This window comes from Lissotriton helveticus, chromosome 8 (assembly GCF_964261635.1).
Source record: "Lissotriton helveticus chromosome 8, aLisHel1.1, whole genome shotgun sequence".
Classification (NCBI taxonomy): Eukaryota; Metazoa; Chordata; class Amphibia; order Caudata; family Salamandridae; genus Lissotriton; species Lissotriton helveticus.
The window spans coordinates 29,887,889-29,911,401 of record NC_136069.1 but is presented as its reverse complement, the minus strand read 5'-3'; the positions used below and the strand labels follow the sequence as shown (position 1 = coordinate 29,911,401).

The window sequence follows — 23,513 nt, the reverse complement described above, 5'->3', positions numbered from 1 at the left end:
CCTTCTGGACAATCTCGGCAACCTCGGACTCAAACAACTTGTTAACTCCCCCACTCACTACGCAGGCCACACACTCGACCCTATCTTCACCTCCAGCAAACATATCTCCTTCAGTCACACCACAGCTCTCCATTGTACGGACCACAGCTGCGTTCACTTTATCTACAAAAAGACCACAGTCCACAACCATCCTCAACCTACTATGCAAAGAAACTGGAACAAAATCACCTTCGACCAGATCTCCTCATCGCTTCTTCAACACCCCCCTGCCCATTCTTCGAACCCCAACCAAGCAGCCATTAACCTCACTCAATGGCTAACCAACAGCGCCGACAACCTAGCTCCCCTGAAAAAACGTCAAATCAAAATAGGCAGCAAAAACGCCCCCTGGTTCAACGATGATCTTAAGAAATCCAAGAAACTCTGTCGCTCCCTTGAGAAGGCATGGAAAAAAGACCCAAACACCAGCACCAGGGACGCCTTCAAAAACACCACCCGCATACACCACCAACTGATCCGGATTGCCAAGAAAGCCGCTTTCAAAGACCGACTTGACAACAACGCCCACAACAGCAAGGAATTATTCAACATTGTCAAAGAGTTTACCAACCCCACTGCCAACTCCAACGACATCACTTCCTCTCAAGCCCTTTGCGACTCCCTAGCTTCGTTCTTCCACGACAAAATCGCAGACATCCACAACAGCTTTGACAACCAACCCGGAGGCCAACCCACCCAACCTTCTGCCGTACCGTCACCCCCCTCGAGCATCCTTAATGACTGGAACCCAATCTCCACTGAGGACACCATCCGTCTGATGAACTCCATCCACTCATGATCCCCCACAGACCCATGCCCTCACCACATCTTCAACAAAGCAGATTCCATCATAGCACCACACCTCCGAGACGTCATCAACTGCTCCCTCAACTCCGCCACCTTCCCAGAGAGCTGGAAACACGCCGAACTCAGCGCCCTTCTAAAAAAAAACACAGCTGACCCCACCGAACTCAAAAACTACCGCCCCATCTCGCTCCTTCCATTCCCGGCCAAAGTCATCGAGAAAGCTATCAACAACCAGCTCGCCGCCTTCCTCGAAATCCCTCGACTCCTCTCAGTCCGGTTTCCGAGCCAAACACAGCACTGAGACGGCACTCATCGCAGCAACAGACGACATTCGAACTCTACTGGACAATGGAGACACAGTCGCCCTAATCCTCCTCGACCTTTCCGCAGCCTTTGACACAGTCTGTCATAGCACCCTGTTACAACGCCTCAGAAACATCGGAATCCAAGGAAAAGCACTGGAATGGATCACCTCGTTCCTTTCCGGAAGGACCCAGAGAGTCCGCCTCCCACCATTCAAATCTAAGGCCACTGAAGTCATTTGCGGCGTGCCACAAGGATCCTCACTCAGTCCCACCCTCTTCAACGTATACATGAGCCCCCTCGCGGCCATCGCACGCCAGCATAACCTCAATATCATCTCCTACGCTGATGACACTCAACTGATCCTCTCACTCACCAAGGACCCTAACACCGCCAAGGCCACCCTACATAAAGGAATGAGAGAAGTAGCCGAGTGGATGAGGCAGAGCCGTCTGAAACTGAATTCCGACAAAACAGAAGTCCTTATCTTAGGCACCTCCCCCTCCGCCTGGGACGACTCGTGGTGGCCAGAGTCCCTTGGAAAAGCACCCATCCCGACAGACAACGCACAGAACCTGGGCGTCATTCTGGACTCCTCACTCTCGATGACCAGACAAGTCAACGCCGTTTCATCATCCTGCTTCAACATTCTTCGCATGCTCAAAAAAACATTTCGCTGGATCCCCACCAAAACTAGAAAAACGGTCACCCACGCACTGGTTACAAGCCGCCTGGACTACGGAAACACCCTATATGCCGGTACCACCGCAAAACTTCAGAAAAAACTCCAACGCATCCAGAACGCATCAGCCAGACTCATACTAGATATCCCGCGTAAAGACCACATTTCTGGTCACCTGAAAAACCTCCACTGGCTCCCCGTCAATAAGAGGATAACATTCCGCCTTCTAACCCACGCACACAAAGCACTTTACGAACTTGGACCCGAATGCCTCAACAGACGACTTTCCTTCTACACCCCCTCCCGCCAGCTACGCTCCTCCCACCAAGCCCTTGCTGCTGTACCTTGCATCAACAAAACCACCATGGGAGGAAGATCCTTCTCCTACCTGGCGGCAAAAACCTGGAACTCACTTCCCATTCACCTTCGCCTCACTCAGAACCACCTAGCATTCAGAAAGCAACTTAAAACCTGGATATTCGACAAGTAATTCCCCACCCTTCTCCAAGCGCCTTGAGACCCTCTGGGTATGTAGCGCGCTATATAAATTAATTGAATTGAATTGAATTGAATTACTGTGGGCTTTGCAAGAAGAACTATTGAGGGCTTTGCAACAAGAACTACTGTGGGCTTTGCAAGAAGAACTATTGTGGGCTTTGCAAGAAGAACTATTGAGGGCTTTGCAAGAAGAACTATTGAGGGCTTTGCAACAAGAACTATTGTGGGCTTTGCAAGAAGAACTATTGAGGGCTTTGCAACAAGAACTACTGTGGGCTTTGCAAGAAGAACTATTGTGGGCTTTGCAAGAAGAACTATTGAGGGCTTTGCAAGAAGAACTATTGGGGGCTTACCACAAATGTCCCTGGGCTTATATCCCACTCGCTGTTTACCAAAGGGTGGCTTAATTGTGACTCAATTGCTTGCTACATTTTTTTAACTTTCCTTATTCCAGCTTGTCCATCTTGAGTTTGTCCCTCCCTGGAGCATAGTCTTTTCTCTATTTCTCTGATTGGGTGGCTTCTATCCTTCTACTGCTCACTTTTAGGGAACTACTTTTTTTTATTTACTTAAGTACTTCATGAGAGTGCAAGTATCTTTCAGCGTTCTCTATCGTATGCCACCCCCCACTTTGTACTGTTTCTCCCCCCAACCAAACTAATCTAAACTCTGTGCTCCTTGTTGCTTTCTGAAGTTTGAACTTCTCCCCACCCGTGTTGCTTTCCCTCATTCTCTGCTTCTCCTCTCCCCATTCTCTCTCTGTTGCTTCCTTCTCACATGCTCCTTGGTTGCAATCCTGGAAAAAATGTTTTTTTGTGGCTAGAACTGGGCAGCGAACTGCTGCTGAAGCCTTTGCCTAGTAAAATAATTTGTGTGCTATTCCTTTTTATTATTTCCATTTCTTGAGGCATCTAGGATAGGTGAAAAAAAGTCCCCGGTATCACTTAGCAGGCATGTAACAATGAGCAAGCAAGCAATGACGCTTTCATGTGCATTTGGCATCGCGCATGTGTGCGCCTAAAAAATGACTTTTGTTTTGGTCATGCTGCACAGCATCACAAAAAAGCAGTGGCAAAGCCAGTGGGTTCCAAATGAGAGACCCCCCTGGCTTTCCAAAAGCTTCTTTTCTCAAGCAAATAGTCTGATGCAATACTGCCTCACAGCCTGCATGAACAGATGCTTTCAGGTCCAAAATCCTGTAAAAGGCCAGATTATTGGGGTGCAAATACTTTGGACACTGGTGCTCCTCACTGGATGGTTTTGGGAATGTTGTAGTGGGTTGGGGAGTGTATGAGATGGCTCTGATAGCAACTAGTTCAAAGTAAGATTCTGAATTGTTTGGGAAACTAATTTGACTTCCAGATACAGTCAGCCTGATGGAACAGCCGGAGCACAGCATCCACATAAAGACAAAAGACCTCCAGCTGACAATCCACTGCCTAAGAAGCATCTGCCCTGATTTCTTGTAGACCTGGCACTGCCAGAGTTAAAGCGAAGCCTGGCACCAAACACTCTGTGGCCTGGCTGATGGAGTGAACGTGTCGTTTAAGAGACCATAACTGGTGGTAAGACAGGACTGTCGCTTATAAAAGATGTATAAGTGCACCTCAGGTTTTGCTTTGTACATTAAGCCTCTTGTTGATGTAAATTGTGGTTTCAATATGAAGTTTGGATTGTATTATGTCTTGCTAGTAGCATGGGTAGTGATGTACAGTGTTATATTTTTGGTTACAGAGAGTTAACAATTTATGATTTAGCAGCTTGGCCATTAGGAAAATAATAAGCTACCACCAACCCTGCCGTGGATGGGACTATTTGCCTGAGGAGGAGGAATCCCAAAGATGCCCTCAGCATACCGAGAGTGGACAAGCACCTGCTGATGAAGAACAGAGGAAAACATAGAAAAAGAAGAAAGACTGGAAACAAATTAGAAGACAGAAAGAGCGATAGAGAGGAAAGACGGAGAGGGAGAACCAACAAAGGAGTAAAAAGCTTCTCTCATGCTGACAATCTTTGACCCAAAGACCTGGGAAGCGGAGGACCACCAACGAGGAGTCGGCTCGCGGAGGAGGATACCCTGCTGCACAGGGATGAGGAGCTACAGCACGGATGACAGCCAGGAGGAATCAAAACCTAGGAGGACCATGGAGCCAAGGGGCCGACCTAGAAATACAAATGAAACGCTGTGGGCCCACCATGGATCATGGTAGGACCGTAGCTGACCAGGTGCGTGACGGGGTAGTCCGGGAAGGAACATGTCAGTGAGAGTAAAGGTTTAGAGGCTGGCACAGAGCCCTTGAAGGACAACTGAGGGCGAAACCAGGACAACTGTGCATAGAATCCTGCTTACAGGTGGAGTCCTAAAATCACCTGGGTTTCTATTCTTTTAGCAAGTCTTGATGGCCTAACTAAGGGCCTTTTTCTTGTGAGGGGAGACGGGGGGATGAGGAGAAGACTTAAGGTTTAAGAAACAAAGCAGAAGGATAAGCAGACAGGAGAAAGAAATACAAGTGTTCATAGAAAGTAGAACATAGCTGAAAAAGTATAGCTGGGAAGAACAACCATTAACGAGAAGTTGAGAGGATCTGTCTCTCCAATAATTGAGAATTTTTAAACATTTTATCTGGGTTAAAAATGACAATTACCTTTTACTTTAATCTGAGGACACTGGAAGCGGAACTCTAGACGGTCTCTGGAGCTAGTAAGGAGTCTGCAGGGCCTAAGCCTAAGGAAAACACAAGAAACGATTCTATGAGATCCTTACAGATTTTATAGAGAACGTGAGCCCATATGATAAATGGAGAACAATATAACATTAAAAAATTCAAAGAGCCTTGTAGTTAGCCTTTGTTGCTGAACTAAGACAAAACCACATTCCACGCCCTCTTTTGCCCCAAGATCCACTGTTCCCTGTACAGTCTGTGTGTTTTTAAAGTGTGTCTGTGAATGTGCAATATAGAACAGGGTATTTAACAGCTGAGGGAAATACTGGGCGCACAGCTCATTGGTAAACCGCAGTGGCTATGTTGAAGCAAAGGTGCAAATGGGTTAGAGGTAAGACCCTAAACCTCTCAAAGTTGTGTCAAAAACACAACATGAACAATCCAAACAGGACCCACTGCACACTTCTAATGAGAGTTAGAGCAAATCGGATGTCACGTTGGACATTAAAGTTCGGTTTTATCAGAGGAAATAAAAGTTCGTATTCAGCATTCAAAAAAGGGACACCAATGTTCCGGCTCCTCTTTTATTCTTCAATAAGTGCCAGCCGACACGTGTTTCGTCGCCGGGAAACACCTTTTCCCGCGACTCATCAGGGCTGGGGAGGATACAAAATTACAGGATGGAGTACATGATGTTCAAAAGACAGCAATGATGCGTACTCATTTGTGATAATCATCCATGAGGTCGTGCCGTGTGGGTGAGAGATTATGATCATGCAAATGGCAAGAGTGATGGTTGCATGTTACACCAACCTACAGGTCACTGTGAACAGATCCGAATACTCGTGTATATGGAAGGTAGACACTGTGAATTTATAAGTGTTGAGTGAAAGACCAAAAGGTGGCTAATAGTGCATTCGCCGATGGACATGTGAAAACGGTAAGTGCAAGGTGCAGTGCACAAGCAAAGTTTCATGGGATCAGTGCAATCTAAGTAGGACAAACCGACCCGGGGTCTAGGACCCATCTATAATTTCAAAAGGTTGATGGTACGCATCCTACCTGTAGATGGTCTGTGTAGGACCAAAGGTCTGTAATGTCACAAAACGAAAGGAGACAGAGAACCATAAGGTTGTATACGTGTGAACTGTGAGTTATTAAATAATAAATGCACACGCAGTAGTAATTCAGATTATGTACAAGAACTCACCGCAGTGCCGGTGATAATTCCGTCCCGGCCCTGCTCGAGACCGGGTTCCTTTCAGTAAAAAATGAGTTCTTGGTGTAAGAAGTAAAATTTCCCAATGAGTAATCAAAGTAGCTAGAATAAAGGAAGTTCATTAAAGCTCACCTTTGTTTCGTGGTGACACTTGTTAAAGTGGGGATCCAGTCGCTGATTCCGTCTAGACTACTAGTCAGCATGTGTTGGATGCACACACTAGTGGTATCCTTATGCGTGACACCCTACGGGATGAAGAAAAAGTCCACGTGACGAAGCAGGAGTAGACAGATGAAAAATGGGGGGGGGGGGAGGGGCAGAAAGGAAAAAATTGATAATTAAACCTTTGCCCGGTATTCATACAAAATTAAAGATCCAAATATCGATTCAAGCACATGGGCTGAAAGTTAGATCAAAGTTTAAGAAAGTCGGTTAAGGAAGACTATCTTAAAACAGAAAGACAAAATGCGATCCCCAAATGTAATCAATCCTATGAAGGACTGTGGATCCTAGACGGGTCTAACAAAATCGCTGGGGGATCTCGAGTGGATGGTAACAGGGGAGTTACCTGTTGTATATAACACGGTTAACTTCCCCTGATCCCCGCCTTTGTAGAAGAACGGTATATATAGAACTCTTACCCGAAGTGCGGGATGCGGCGCCGGCAGAGTTAGTATGCTCAATGGCAGTTCCGGGTCCAGTCACGTGATCTGACGACCCGGAAGCGTATTAAGTACTACAGCGTAGAGACACCCGGATAGTTGACAGGTGACTAGTGCGTCAACTTGTCCTCGGTAAAACGAAGTTTAATGCAAAAAGGCGAACAGGTTTCAAGTAGCTAGTATGTCCACTCGTAATGTGGATTACGCTTTCAAGTGGTTGTGACATCCTGCGCTACATAGCCACAGGTAGAAAAAAGTCGCATGCAATCAGAAAAATTATTAGAAATTTGAGTATATAGAACGCCGTGAGTGTGCAAAACCCGGTGTTACATACATACATACACTAATGTGGAATGTCTAGCATGCAACATAACACAAAGTCTTGTTGACAATTTCATTACATCACGTTTTGGTATACATAAACGGTAGACGTGCAAACTTATTTTTCCTTCTCAAACATTTTGACAAAGTTAATGGAGCAATAAAAAAGAAGATACTGTCAGCGTACGCAGTTGAGTAAAATCCTAAACTATGTACAATCATATATCTGGTTATATTTTGACAATAATTCATCAGTGGACAGATCAAAATCCCATAAGGCAATTAAAAATAATATGTAGCTGATAGTGACCGAGCCTCGGATAGCCTCTATTGCGGAGGAGTCCGAAACTCAGTGAACTCACGTACATTATGTTGAGAATTCATGAATTGCGTTGCGTGGGATCGAATTGAAATCACAGAACCTGTTAATAAGATGAAAGACCACAAGTTCATGTAGCAATGACAATACAAAGACATTATATAAAATAATTGCTGTTTGTCTCTAGGTAATAGGATTAATTAATTAATTAATCACCAAGGAAATATTGCATCTCCTGGTCGAAATTCAAACCCTGGTCAACCGATCGAAGACGAATCCAAGTGGCCTCTTGTCATCTAAGTTTGAGTTCTCTGTTGCCACCTCTAACCCCTGAAGGGACAGTGTCAATTCCAAAAAAGGACACTTGTTTGTCGACACTCTGGTCACAGCATGCAGCCGCATGCAATGCTACTGGGTATCTGGGGTCCTGCTTGTGGATAGCCCTAATGTGTTCTGCTATTCTCTCTTTCAGTGGGCGGATGGTGCTGCCTACATACATCTTCTTGCAGACACACTCAATGATGTAGATTACAAAACGTGTAGTGCAATTAATATTGTCTTTGATAGTGTATCTATTACCTGTCGTGTCATAGAATTCTTTCGTTTTGTGCTTAGCCCAACGGCACATGGAGCAAAAGCCACATTTGAAAAAACCTGAATTCCTGGTTGTGATGTTAGATGTGGTTGACCTGGGAGTAGTAGGACTAAGTCTGGTTCTCAGAGTCCTCCCTCTTCTGTATGTAATTTGTGGATTCTCTCCTATAAACTCTTGGATACTCTTGTCGCCTCTTAGGATTTTCCAATGTGTAGCAGTCTGTTATGGCTATTGAATTCAGTTATTAATCGAATTCTATTGGGGCTTGTTTCAGTGACTATATGCTTCTTCTTGAGTGTCTCTGCTCTGGTGATTTTCTTAACACGGGTGGTGGCCCTGTCAATGAGTTCATCAGAATACCCTCTTTTTCTGAAACGTGTTTGCATTTCTCTCAAATTCTGTTCAAACTCCCTGTCATTGCTACAATTCCTTCGTGCTCTCAAAAATTCACCATAGGGGATGGTGCTAATTTGGTGAGGAGGATGGGCACTCTGTGCATGCAAGATCGCGTTACAGGCAGTGCTTTTTCTGTACAGTCTGCTGTTAATCATGTTATCGGCAATATAAATTTCTAAGTCAAGGAATTCAACTTTTGCTGTACTGGAACTGATGGTGAAACTCATATCCCAAGTGTTGTTGTTCAAATGTTTGTGGAAATCCATTAGAAGGTGTTGTGAGCCAGACCAGATTAAAAAACAATCGTCTATGTACCTCCCCCAGAATACTATGGAATCAACAAAAGTCGCACCCTTGATGCCCCAGATGAGGTCTTTCTCGAGGGCGCCCATAAATAGATTCGCAAAGGAGGGCGAGAATTTAGAGCCCATGGCTACGCCTTTAATCTGTTTGTACCATGAATTGTTAAACATAAATACATTGTTTTTCAGGATGAGTTCCATCATAGTCGCCAGCATATTGGTATGCTGCCACATGGTGGCAGGTCTATTGTGCAGTGCCTTAGTAACTGTTTCTAAACCAAGTTCTGGTTGGATGCTGGTGTAAAGTGCCACCACATCCAATGTTGCAAGAATGTTGCCTGGTTGCCACTGTAGATCGGAGAGTAGGCTTAGAATATGTTTGGTGTCTTGGATATAAGACGGAAGGTTGCGTACAAGGGGTCCCAAAAATAGATCAACATACTCTGCTAGTTTCTCAGTAGGTCCCCCTATACCAGATACGATGGGCCTACCAGGAGGGAAAGGCAGATCTTTGTGTATTTTCGGTAAAGTGTATAGATAGGGGAAAGTAGGTTTAAAGACTTTTAGATAAAGAAATTCGTCTTCATTGAGTAGCCCCTCCTCTTTCCATTGGAGAAGGTGTCTATTAATTACTGTTGTGAGGGAAGCCATAGGGTTATGATCAAATAGTTCATAGCATGTATTGTCACTAAGTTGCCCAAGTATCTCATCTTGATAATCTTTCTTGTCCATAACCACAATGTTCCCCCCTTTGTCCGCCTCTCTGATAACGATGTCTTGGTCTTTAGTTAGGGTATTCAGAGCGGCACGTTCCCCTGGTGTTAAATTGTCTCTGAATCTAAAGGCATGATGGTTTCTTACTTTGTCCATTTTGTCTAAGTCTTCTAGAACTCTTTTATGAAAGTTGTCTATGGAATTCCCCCCTGGCAAAGTTGGGATCCATTTGGATTTGGACTTAAGTCCACTGGCAATACTGTAATCGGACTCAATGTTCAATTCTTCAAGTAATCTCTCCATATCGTAGGGAGTGTGTTCATCATCAGTTAAGGAGAGTAAAAGCTGAGTGGCATGCATATCATTAATTGTTAAAGCACTCGGGTCAAAATCAGTAGGAATGTTCTTGGATTGTTTATTAGACAGATTTCTATTGGAAAAATGTTTCTTAAGTTTTAAATTCCGCACAAACTTAAACAGATCAATTTTGAGTTTACAAATGTCAGTGTAAGCGTATGGGTTAAAGTTTAAACCTTTGCTCAGAAGGACAAGTTGACGCACTAGTCACCCGTATCCGGGTGTCTCTACGCTGTAGTACTTAATACGCTTCCGGGTCGTCAGATCACGTGACTGGACCCGGAACTGCCATTGAGCGTACTAACTCTGCCGGCGCCGCATCCCGCACTTCGGGTAAGAGTTCTATATATACCGTTCTTCTACAAAGGCGGGGATCAGGGGAAGTTAACCGTGTTATATACAACAGGTAACTCCCCTGTTACCATCCACTCGAGATCCCCCAGCGATTTTGTTAGACCCGTCTAGGATCCACAGTCCTTCATAGGATTGATTACATTTGGGGATCGCATTTTGTCTTTCTGTTTTAAGATAGTCTTCCTTAACCGACTTTCTTAAACTTTGATCTAACTTTCAGCCCATGTGCTTGAATCGATATTTGGATCTTTAATTTTGTATGAATACCGGGCAAAGGTTTAATTATCAATTTTTTCCTTTCTGCCCCTCCCCCCCCCCCCCATTTTTCATCTGTCTACTCCTGCTTCGTCACGTGGACTTTTTCTTCATCCCGTAGGGTGTCACGCATAAGGATACCACTAGTGTGTGCATCCAACACATGCTGACTAGTAGTCTAGACGGAATCAGCGACTGGATCCCCACTTTAACAAGTGTCACCACGAAACAAAGGTGAGCTTTAATGAACTTCGAATGATGTATAATTGGTGAAGTCCTTTCGCAGAGGTTTTGTTGTTTTTTTACCCATGACCCACTTTCTGCTAACCCTAAACGGTTGCATTTCCTTTATTCTAACTACTTTCATTACTCATTGGGAAATTTTACTTCTTACACCAAGAACTCATTTTTTACTGAAAGGAACCCGGTCTCGAGCAGGGCCGGGACGGAATTATCACCGGCACTGCGGTGAGTTCTTGTACATAATCTGAATTACTACTGCGTGTGCATTTACTATTTAATAACTCACAGTTCACACGTATACAACCTTATGGTTCTCTGTCTCCTTTCGTTTTGTGACATTACAGACCTTTGGTCCTACACAGACCATCTACAGGTAGGATGCGTACCATCAACCTTTTGAAATTATAGATGGGTCCTAGACCCCGGGTCGGTTTGTCCTACTTAGATTGCACTGATCCCATGAAACTTTGCTTGTGCACTGCACCTTGCACTTACCGTTTTCACATGTCCATCGGCGAATGCACTATTAGCCACCTTTTGGTCTTTCACTCAACACTTATAAATTCACAGTGTCTACCTTCCATATACACGAGTATTCGGATCCGTTCACAGTGACCTGTAGGTTGGTGTAACATGCAACCATCACTCTTGCCATTTGCATGATCATAATCTCTCACCCACACGGCACGACCTCATGGATGATTATCACAAATGAGTACGCATCATTGCTGTCTTTTGAACATCATGTACTCCATCCTGTAATTTTGTATCCTCCCCAGCCCTGATGAGTCGCGGGAAAAGGTGTTTCCCGGCGACGAAACACGTGTCGGCTGGCACTTATTGAAGAATAAAAGAGGAGCCGGAACATTGGTGTCCCTTTTTTGAATGCTGAATACGAACTTTTATTTCCTCTGATAAAACCGAACTTTAATGTCCAACGTGACATCCGATGTGTCTGTGAATGTGTTTAAGAGTGTCTGCGAGTGTTTTAAAGAGTGTCTGCGAGTGTTTTAAAGAGTGTCTGCGAGTGTTTTAAAGAGTGTCTGCGAGTGTGTTAAAGAGTGTCTGCGAGTGTGTTAAAGAGTGTCTGCGAGTGTGTTAAAGAGTGTCTGCGAGTGTGCTATAGAGTGTCTGCGAATGTGTTATAGAGTGTCTGCGAGTGTGTTAAAGAGTGCCTGCGAGTGTTTTAAAGAGTGTCTGCGAGTGTTTTAAAGAGTGTCTGCGAGTGTTTTAAAGAGTGTCTGCGAGTGTGTTAAAGAGTGTCTGCGAGTGTGCTATAGAGTGTCTGCGAGTGTGTTATAGAGTGTCTGCGAGTTTGTTAAAGAGTGTCTGCGAGTGTTTTAAAGAGTGTCTGCGAGTGTTTTAAAGAGTGTCTGCGAGTGTGTTAAAGAGTTTCTGCGAGTGTGTTAAAGAGTGTCTGCGAGTGTGCTATATAGTGTCTGCGAGTGTGTTATAGAGTGTCTGCGAGTGTGCTATAGAGTGTCTGCGAGTGTATTTTAGAGTGTCTGCGAGTGTGTTAAACAGAGCCTGCGAGTGTGTTACACAGTGTCTGCGAGTGTGTTAAACAGAGCCTGTGAGTGTGTTAAACAGAGCCTGCGAGTGTGTTAAAGAAGGAAAAGCTGGCACTTAGACAAGCAGAGCGCCGCTGGCGGCGTGCCGGTGCACCTGAGGAGAGAGCGGTCTATGTAGCTTTGCTAAGAAACTCCAAGGATTCCATCCTCCAGACTAAATCTGCTTATTTTTCTAAAAAAATCACAAACTCATCCACTAAGGCCAAAGATATTTTTTCAATTGTCAACGAGCTCGCACAACCTGATAGAGTGACAGCTAAACCTGTCCCTTCACAAACACTTTGCGACTCCTTGAACTCGTTCTTTATTGATAAAATTACCCTTATCAAGGGTAATATCCCCATTCCCATTTCTACCCCCACCCTCCCTGTAATTTGTAAAAACCCCTTCACGCTCGATCAAATTCCTTTGATCTCCAGAGAAGAATTCTTGACCCTATTGAACAAGATGGGATCTGGCTCTCCTAATGAATGCTGCCCTCCCCATATTCCAAAAGAGGCCTTTCTTACCTGCCCGACTCACAGCTCTCACTCTTTAATAACTCCCTTAAAACAGGCATTGTTCCGGACACCTTTAAATGCGCTGTAGTTGTCCCGATACTGAAGAAACCTAATGCCGACCCTTTGGTGCCAAGCAACTTTCGCCCTATTTCCCTGCTCCCCTACCTTAGCAAAATACTGGAGACTCACGTCACGAACTGCCTCAGCTCATTTATTGAGCATTCCCAGTTTCTCGATCTGCGGCAGGAGGCATTTAGGCCTGCTCACTCCACGGAAGCGGTCATCCTAGCTGTTATGGATGAACTTAGGAGAGGTGCTGACAACATCACCCAGGCCCCGGTGCTTTTAGATCTATTGGCGGCTTTCGACACGGTCGATCATGAACTTTTGATTGACCGTGTCGCCAACGCCGGCATCCGGGGCCTGGCCCTTAAGTGGATTACCTCCTTCCTACATGGGCGCTCCCAGGTAGTCCGGCTAGACAATTTCGTGGCAGGGAATACTAAGCTGACCTGTCCTCTGCCCTATCGCTCCTCCTATTTAATCTATATATGCAACCCTTGATTGTGTCCCTACGTAATAGCCCAGCCACAACCTTCAACTACGCAGATGACCGTCAGTTGATATTCAATATAGATTCTTCTATTACATCCATGAGTAATTTTCAATCCACTATGACTTCCATCAGTGAATGGATGTACTCCAGCCAATTAAAGCTCAACGCTGATAAAACTGAGCTTGTTCTAAAAGGGTGGTCCACCAACCCCTGGAATCCTAGCTTCTGGCCTCCATCTTTGGGCACCCCGCCTCGACCAGTCAACTCTGTAAAAAGTCTTGGAGTTATCATCTGTAGTGACTTGTCTCTGAAGCCCCAAATCAATGCAGTAGTTTCCTCCTGCTTTTTCCACCTTCGCAGTATCCGAAAAATTTGTAGGTTCCTGACCACAAAAGCCCTCACCCTCGTCATCTTGGCCCTGATCTCCTCCCGCATTGATTATGCGAATGCTCTCTATGTTGGCATCCCAGCATACCAAATTCATCGTCTACAGCTCGTTCAAAATCAGGTAGCTAGGCACATTTTTTGCCAACCTAAGCATCAACACGTTAGACCTTTGATGAAGAGCCTCCACTGGCTTCCGGTAGCCAAACGTTGCGTATTCAAGCTGGGCTGTACCATCTTCAAGGCCCTTGCTGGTCAAGGACCTGCCTTCATTTCTTCCAGAATCCAAAGTTATGTCCCCTCACGCGAACTCCGGTCCTCTCACCTTCACCTGCTTACTGTTCCCACTTTTAAACGAAAAAAACACGGTGGACTTAGGTTTTCTTTTTTGGCTCCTGTTTTCCCAATGAGCTGAGGTGTGCAACACACTACACTCAATTCAGGATTCTTCTGAAAACTTTCCTCTTTTTACAGGCATATGAATAACATCTCAAATTCCTTACTGCCACAGTCTTTCTGTTTTAGCGCCATGAAACCGCCTGGTGTAAGTGCGCTTTAGAAAGTATTTTAACATAACTTAACATAACAAACAGAGCCTGCGAGTGTGTTAAACAGAGCCTGCGAGTGTGTTAAACACTCTGCGAGTGTGTTAAACAGAGCCTGCGAGTGTGTTAAACAGAGTCTGCGAGTGTGTTAAACAGTCTGCGAGTGTGTTAAACAGAGTCTGCAAGTGAATTAATTAAAATTAAATTAAATTAAATTAGCTTTATTGTATAGTTAATGAAAACCATTACAAAAAATAGATACGACAATGTGTTAAAAAAGCAGAAAACACTGCTATGTGCAGATTAAAAGTTATTAAAATGAGAAAGTCTTTCAAGTTTAAAAGTAAACGTATTGTTGATTCAAGTCTTTGCCAGTGATCTTCGCTTTTTCTCACAATTGGTAATAAATTTAACTGCTCTGCAAATAAATTGTGGATCTACTGAGCATAAGATTTGTACAATCGCAGACCGGCAGGTGCGTATTCCATATTCCTTAAACTTGGCTTTTAACCAACTCCGACGTTCCTGAATCAGAGCCGGGCAAATACAAATCAGATGGATGAAGTCTTGTCTTCCTGCGCCACATAGTTCACATTCCTCACATTCTTGGGGCTTCCACTTTGGTAGATCCGCACTTGTTGGGAAGCTACCCAACTTTGCCATGATGTAATCCACTCCCATAAGCTATTGTTGGGAGTAACTTAGCTTTCATTACTGTTAGCAGGGGAGAGACCAGAGGGCCTTTAAGTTTTGTCGCTAGGCTGCTAAAAGTATGCAATAGGACGGTGCACTTCTTTTCCATGCTGCAAGTGTGTTAAACAGAGTCTGCGAGTTTGTTTAACAGAGTCTGCGAGTGTGTTAAACAGAGTCTGCGAGTGTGTTAGAGTGTCTGCGAGTGTGTTAAAGAGTGTCTGCGAGTGTGTTAAAGAGTGTCTGTGAGTGTGTTAAAGAGTGTCTGCGAGTGTGTTTAACAGTGTCTGCAAGTGTGTTAAACAGTGTCTGCAAGTGTGTTGAACAGAGTCTGCAAGTGTGTTGAACAGAGTCTGCGAGTGTCTTAAACAGAGTCTGCAAGTGTGGTAAACAGAGTCTGCGAGTGTGGTAAACAGTGTCTGCGAGTGTGTTTAACAGTGTCTGCAAGTGTGTTTAACAGTGTCTGCAAGTGTGTTTAACAGTGTCTGCAAGTGTGTTTAACAGTGTCTGCAAGTGTGTTTAACAGGATCTGTGAATGTGTTTAACAGTGTCTGCGAGTGTGTTTAACAGTGTCTGCAAGTGTGTTTAACAGTGTCTGCAAGTGTGTTTAACAGGATCTGTGAATGTGTTTAACAGTGTCTGCGAGTGTGTTTAACAGTGTCTGCAAGTGTGTTTAACAGTGTCTGCGAGTGTGTTTAACAGTGTCTGAAAGTGTGTTTAACAGTGTCTGCGAGTGTGTTTAACAGTGTCTGAAAGTGTGTTTAACAGTGTCTGCAAGTGTGTTTAACAGTGTCTGTGTGTCTGTGTCTTTGCACCTGTCATAGTCTGTCTGTCTCTATAATTATCTCAGACCTCTGGGGCTTTTAAGACAAGAGCAGTCTAGGCTTTGGTCTGGAGGCAAGTATTGTTTTTGGATATTTTTGATGAAGAGGTGTTTGAGGTCTACATCTATCCATGAACATCCCCATCATGTTCATCCTGCTCCCCTATGTATTTTTTTACATTTCACTCGAGACTGGCTTGAAAGAATTTTTGTTTGTTCCTTTCCTTGCTTCTCATTTTCACTTGCTTCCTCGTCTGTTTGTCCCTTCGATGGAGTATGTATGAAGCACTTTTTTTAATGGCTTTCATTGATTTTTATAGGCAATGTACAGTGGTAGTAACAGGGATAATTGTGGGCATAATGACATTTCGCAGTGAGGCACGTGCAGCTCTACATGCCATTACATCCATCAACATAGGCCTGTGTTTTGAAGCAACATGATAAACACGTTTACAAATAAACAGTTATTCAAAACCTAATACAATTATGGAGTATACTTTACTGGCCTCGAAAAATCATAAAAATATTATTAGACCTGCAGTCTAGTGACTTAAATAATCTACTCAACGTATTTGTAACGCTCTTGATCCATAAAATGGTTTCAAATTCCGTGATTGTGGGCAAATATTTTAATTCATTAAGCTGCCAATTTCTTTATTTTTATATTTGGGAGCACCTTCAAATGTGTGTGAATTCAGCATGTCTACTGTACAAATAACACTTTTGTTTGATTTAATAGACAAAATATTATTTCCATATATACCAGAGCTAGCCACATATAGGATACACATGACCCCTGACTTGCCTCTTAGTTCATTAACAGTATTGTCATCAGGGCGGGGTCAGGAATGTTTCTCAAATCATGTTAAAAAACTATCATTTTTAACAAATAAATAACTAAAGCATAAAGTAGTAGCACACTGTCACGTTCAATCAGCAGATTTTACATTGAAATGGCCACAAACTTTCCAACGGACATGCAGCTTTACAGATAAAACTATATAGTGTACAAGCAATAATGTTTGAAAATAGAGTTTCCGCAAATATGTTCCATTTGCACATCATCAAGTAAAGTGTTCTGGTTTGTTCTGCTCCTATTTAACTCTTTGTTTGCATCATACTTCTTGTTTACAAAACAATGTGATTTTGTCAATCAAGGCAAGATAATTTGAAATGTTAGTAATATTACTTTAAAGGCAATTTTTTAAAATGTTATGTGTTGGAGAAAAATATATGACATCTTCAGACTGCTCACTAGAGAAAACCCTTGTACTCTAGCAAGAGAGAGAAAAATAAACTCAATTTTCCAAGCACTCACATTTGATCTCTTGCCTTGAACAGACAGCAAATGTGTCAAGTTAAAAACAAGATTTAATGGCATCTTTATTGCTCATTCACTTTCTGAATGAACAGAACACCTGTTCCTTTCCAGCCTAAGTTCACTCGCCAGACGGGACTTGTAGGTGCTAAAAATAGCTCATCCTGATTAAATTTGACTCGCAATGGCAAGTAGATTTTTCGAGGCCAACTTTAGTGTGAGAGTGTGACATTGTGTGTTGCATGATCATGGTGTGAGGGTTGAATTCTTGAGTGGGTCACCTGCCAAGGGATTTGAGAGAGATGTAGATGGACAGGGCGTTAATAAGCAGCACCAAAAAGGGGGCAGGGGTTGCAGCCAGGTTTCGTCTTCTTTGTGCGCTCGAGTCCCAAGGGGGCCTTGCAGTAATGGCCGTGTTGGCTGACGAGTCACGTGCATGGAGGGTGATGAAACTGCGCTGCTCACGGCGGGAAGTCCGCCTGTGGTCCTGCAGGTGTGTGGTAAAGCGTGTGATAGAGTGGAATGGTTTACGGCCACTTATGTTTTTTACGTCATCCTGAAGTAAGAAGATGTCTCAGTATTCACCGATGGTCCTTGTGTCCCTCCCACGAGCAGGGAAGAAGCAGAGTGGTGGCCTCTGCCTGCATCCATGCCAGTAGTGCAGGCAGCGGGTGCTGGGGATCAGAGGTAATGGGTGACTTCCATGCCATGGTTATCAGTCTTTTGAATAGCACAAAAGCGGTCTATGAACTTGTGGAGGTGTCATCACCTTTCGCTTGGGTGCATAATCCCAATAGGCAGGATCCAGGTGTGGACTCAAGAGCGTGTTAAGACAGCTGCATGTGACAACTTGTGTGAGGCAGTGCCCTTGTTGAGCTTGAAGCAATGTGTGATACACTGTGCTAACTCCTGTCAGAATGGAGGATTGGAGAGTGCCTCCGTCGGCAGTGGGTATTGTGGGGCATTGTCTTCACCATTGAAGGGTGACCAATAATGGGCAGTGGTTCGAGAGAGTACATGCCAAGCACCCCGCCTGTGTTATCTGTGGGCACTGCTGTTTCATGCAGAGAATAACGTCGATCCTAGTGTGAATGTCATGTACAGGGAGTAAAACGAGTATTCCCATTGGGTCAGGTGTCCACAGTGTTAGGTCAATGTATGAAATTATTGTGCGGTTGAAATACATGTGGAGATGCGATGGGGAGGGGTGGAACGATCGACTGCGACATCCAGTACGCAACTGAAATCACCTAATCAGAATCCCGCATAGAGGGAATCACAGTAGAGGTCTGGGGTGAGCATGTCAGGAACCCCGACTGATTGGCAGTGTGGGCATATACAACTACTAATGTGAGGGGAGCAGCATCTAGTGGGTCCTCCAACATTATAAACTGACAATCTGCGTCTACTCTGTGTGTCTATTGCGTACTGCACCACAGACGCATTCCAAGTGAGCACTTCCCTGGCAACTGCTGACATGGATGAGCCAAATACCTGCCCCCTCCATTTCATACGAACCTGTTGTAACTCCGCCTGGTGAGAAGGATTTCTTGTAACATGGCTATGGGCATGTGGCGGCGCTTAAGATAAGCATACATGTGATACGAGTTCAGCAGTGGTAGCCATGCACATTCCACATGAGGATGTGGTTCTGTGGGGTATGAAAGTCACTCATGTCGTGCGAGCCATCAGTGAGACGCACGGTGGAGGTTGTGTTGCCCATTCCTTCCCAGTGACAGTAGCGATGCAGCACTAAAGAGTCTCCCCGGTGGGTGTAACGGCTGTATCTGCCTCCCAGGACAGTGGTCACATGTTCCTGTCCAAAAATCCCCAAATTTAAAATGGAAACATAAACAGTAACGAAAAGCATACAAACAAGTCCTAATTGGAGCAGGTGTGAGGTAGCAGCAAAGGCCAGTGTGCATATTCAAGGCCCATTCCAAAAAGGCCCCGCTACCAAGCCTCCAACCCCAGCTACAGCCCACACGTCGCAGTGGGGCCAGGATGCGCCATCTCTTCTCATCGACGAGGAATCAACAAATGAGTGAAAGTCACATGAGATCATCGGCCAAGCGTGGTGTGAATTTCGGGTCAGGTGTGCCCCTCTTGGTAGAGGACCCGGAGGCATCTGTGTCAAAGCTAGAGTCCAAGATCAGTTTGGTTCACAGGGCTTGCTCATTGGCCACCTGGCCCTGGGTGGGTCTTGTCTGAGTCCGCCTCAGTCTTGTGAGTTTGGGCCGTGGCGTTACCTATTCCCCATCTGTGCGATCAGCCTTTGCCAAACCCACAAGGCCTTTTGCATTGAGCCAAGTCCACACGTCCTCCAATGAGGAAAAAATGTGGGAGATTCACCATCTATCACCTTAACCTTAAGTTTTTCAGGGAATAGCAAGGCGTAACGAAACTGTAGCACATGTAAGTGTTGTTTCACTTTTAGGTAGGTACTTCGTTCACAATGTATTTCGATTGTGAAGTATAGGTATGTGGAAATGTCTGTGTTCTCAAAACGCCAGGAGTCCTTTGTGCGAAAGAGATGTACGGTCAGATCTCGATAATTAAGAAAGCGAGCATTGAGTGGGCGAGGCGGAGCTCCAGGTAAAGGTGGTCGGCCTTGTTCTCAATGTGTGGCTTCACCAAAAACAGCTTGGGGACCTTGTTCTCCAGCACAGTGGACATCAGCCAGTCTTCCAAGAAGAGCTCGCCGCTGGGATGTTGGGCATGTTCCGAGAAGCCTTGAAAGCAGATGTTGTTGTGCCGTGAACGGCCTTCAGCGTCATCCGCATGGCAAAGTATGAAGGTCATTTCTTCCTGCATGGTGAGCATACTGGCCTGCAGGTCCCTCACAATAGGGTTTGTGTAGGACAGGGCAGATTACACTATGATCCCTCGGTCCACCAGATTGCGGTGATCTGCTCTCAACAGGTTCACATCTAAGGAAATAGCATCTATTTTCACCTCAAGGGACGTTTTAGTGTCCAGGATGGCATGGAGAATGCTTGTCTAGGGTGGATTCCAGGTGTTGTAGGACCCCCAACGTGTGGTTGCAGATGACGGGGGTGGCCCGAGGCACGGAGATCAGGGAGTGAGTTCTTAGCAGTCAATGTTTTCCCCATGTCTTTTGCGAAGACGGTAAGCAGACATGAGGTAGTGCTGGTTGCATCCGGGCCAGGACCTCCCCACTATTACAGTACAACTGTGGTGTGTAGTGAGCAGACATAGGACAAACAAGTGTTCCGGGTCAGCGGGGGAACCCTTGTGCTAATTTCAGGATAGGGGCACCCAGCTCAGCAGGGAGTGCACTGGGAGACAGACCTGCACCTCTCGCTAGAGTGTGCAAAGAGTGGGTAACAGACAGCTTATGGATTCAATGTAGGTTTACGAGCCCCAGGTTCTCCTCACTGGTGAAGTAGCGCTCCTGCGCAGCTGCTCGAAGTTAGAGCTCAGTCCCCACTGGTCCTTGCAGCACGTAAAGACACCAGTAATACTGCTGGCTCATACCAGAGCGCAGGACCCAAATGCCACCGCAGGGAGCCATTGGCAAGTCAAGGCCAGAGGCCCACAATACGCTCATATGATGCGACAAATGGGCAGTAGCCGTCAGGAGGGCAGCAATTCACCAGGGTCCGCATCTGGCAGCAGCGGTGCAAGGAGGAACGCCCAGGGAACTCACTACAGCACAGGGTCTCCGCCAGAGGGGTGGGGGAGGGGGGGACACGTTCTTACAACCTTGCCCCCCCAAGATGTAACTGAAGGTCTGTTGGCTGTGGTGGTGCAGAGGGGACCCAACGACTCAAAGGGGGTCTGTAGGACAAGCAGCTCTTTTGGTGCAGGTATGCGATGTCACCAGCTGCAAGGCCCGTTCAACTGCAGGGGTCCACGTCGTGCGCTGGCAGTTCAGGTGGGGCTTTTTATTTATCTATTATTTTATTTTCAGTTGTATTGTTGGCGCAGGGGACACAGGAGGTCACAGGATGCTTGCTGCCAGGACTAGAAGGGGCGCACATCCCCGCAACCCCCTCAGGGGCCCGATGCCGCAAGCACGATTTATTACATGCCAGTACTGTGGTGTTGGGTTCAAATCAGGCCTACATGCTCTGCTAAGCTCTCGAACACCTTAGTATAGAAGTTGGCACGGACACTGGAAAAGGTAAAAGACAAGTTTATTAAGACCCCATGGGGTGGTGATACATTCCTACCGCACCCTTCGGCAATGTAAGAAGTAGCACACCGAAACCGTTGGTGAACGTGCGCGGTATAAATATTTTTAACGTAACGTAACGTAACCGAACATTGGTGCGCGACCTCTTTTATACAGTTTAATAGCAATAAAAAGATAGGCGGTCACAAGTTACACATTTTAGGTACATATAAGGTCATTTTTGGAACACAGCCAGCATGTGGGAGGAGTTAAATAGCACTGGTCAGTTAGTACCAACATTCCTAAAGAGTGACCAGTAAATGCATGATGCGCATGTGCGCTTGACCAGTACTAAAAATAGCCTGTTGCCGAGCAGAATAAGGGACCATGGGTATCAAGAAAGGACAAAAGGGCACACTGACCACGAGGCAGCGTGTTCATAGAAAACGGAAGTCAGAGGGATTCAAAATGGCCCCCGTTCGTTTTGGTCAAGTTAACAGAAAAGACCGTGTAGCTGTGCTAAACGCTAACTCAGGAGCTGCCAAAACACGACAGACGGCCCTTTTAGCGTTTAGCAAAAGCTACCTCATACTGAACATAATCAGAATGTTCATCATCAATGTTAATAGCCATTATTTTCAATACTTCGTCGTTGATCAGTTTCTCTTGCTTAACAATAGCTTGTTTGGACGGAATACAGGCTGTGATACATACAGAACATAATGTAGGGCCACATTGAATACATAGACAAAGGGTAAATAGTACTCCAAGAAAAACACAGAGAATCGTTAATAATTTCCAACCCCAAGTAGTAAGCAGAGTCCAGAACCACCCAGAAAAAGTCCATGCTCCATTTTCTGGATGGATCTCAGCAGCTATCTTATGTAATTTCGTAATTGGATCATACACAGAAGGTGAGTTATCTGGCACATACACACAACAACTACTCCCGATAACGCGGCATGCTCCACCCCTATCAGCTAGTATCACATCTAAAACCATTCGATTCTGGAGCGCTACAATTCTGGTAATTTGCAATTCCTCAGTAATATTCCCTAAAGCAGAGGCAGTTTCATTGGCGACAGCTTCCACCACACGTGTAAGCCGCCTTATCTTCCTGCTATTCAGTGCAGCTCCTACAAATGAAAATAACCCCAAGTTGAAATCTACATATTGTTGTAAAGTGGTATCAGTCTGATCAATTTCGTCAAGATCTAATGTTCGTTTAACTCTGTTCAGCACGAAATCATGGTACAGAACGTAATCATTGTGATACATGGGAGGAGCAATAAACACAGGTGGTAATACAAAAGCTATATAACATGTTCCCAACCATCCCAATGGTAGACGATGGTATCCCTTATTTCCACAAATGAAATATGTGTTACGTGAAGCTACAAATGCAATTCCAATCGGTGTATCAAAGGTAAGTGTAATATTACATTCACTGCGACCTACAGGGATTGTACCTTTATTTCTAATACACAAATCTGCTTTTGTATCAATGACTGTTATCATATGCAAATTCGTCACATTTATAAATCTTTGATTCGTATATACACGAGGTGTAGAAACATTGTCCGGACGATACTCTTCCCATTCAAATTTAGTTCCTTCAGCGTGTGGATAGCCATCTTTATCGTTATAGCATATTTTATTCAATCGAAAAAGTAGTCCACCTTTCGTTGGCCATCTCAAGGTGAAGAGAAGAGTGTACCAAGCATGACAAGAACCATTATGAGAAAACGGGAGAGGAATGAGTGGTGTTCCTCCCTTCTTCTGATGTCCGGGCAACATTCCACATACCCAACAATTGGACATGTTGGTCATGTTGTGAGTATGATGCAAAATCTGAATAAAGCTGTTATTCAAGTAAGTCTGCCTATGTCTTTCCTCGTGAAAAGGCAAAGTAAAATGAAAATGTTCAGATGGACTCGGAGTGGTGGGCAGCAAATGTTCTCGTACAGGAAACAATAGTTCTATAGTCCAAGCTAATACTGCAATCACCACTACGGTTAAGACAAAAAAAACAGCACCAAGAATTCTCCCTTTTCGTGTCGAAGGAGATGCCATAGTTCACAAAACAATATTCTTCAAAAGCAACACTAAGCGGAAAAATAAAAACGATGGTTCTGGACCGAGGCTGCCGTTGATTTGTTCTCCGGGATTCAAGACGGGTGTCGCTACACTGGGTAGAACTGATCCCCCCCCCTTGATATTCCCGGCTTCCGTTTCACAAACCTCAGAGCGGTTACCAAC

At 44.9% G+C, this 23,513-nt stretch overlaps 1 pseudogene across 1 annotated transcript in view; it reads right to left on the bottom strand.

The window, feature by feature from the left end:
* Positions 1 to 23,513, bottom strand: part of LOC144772269 (uncharacterized) — a 236,995-nt pseudogene that overhangs the window by 47,579 nt on the left and 165,903 nt on the right. The gene's annotated exons all lie outside the window — the stretch shown is intronic.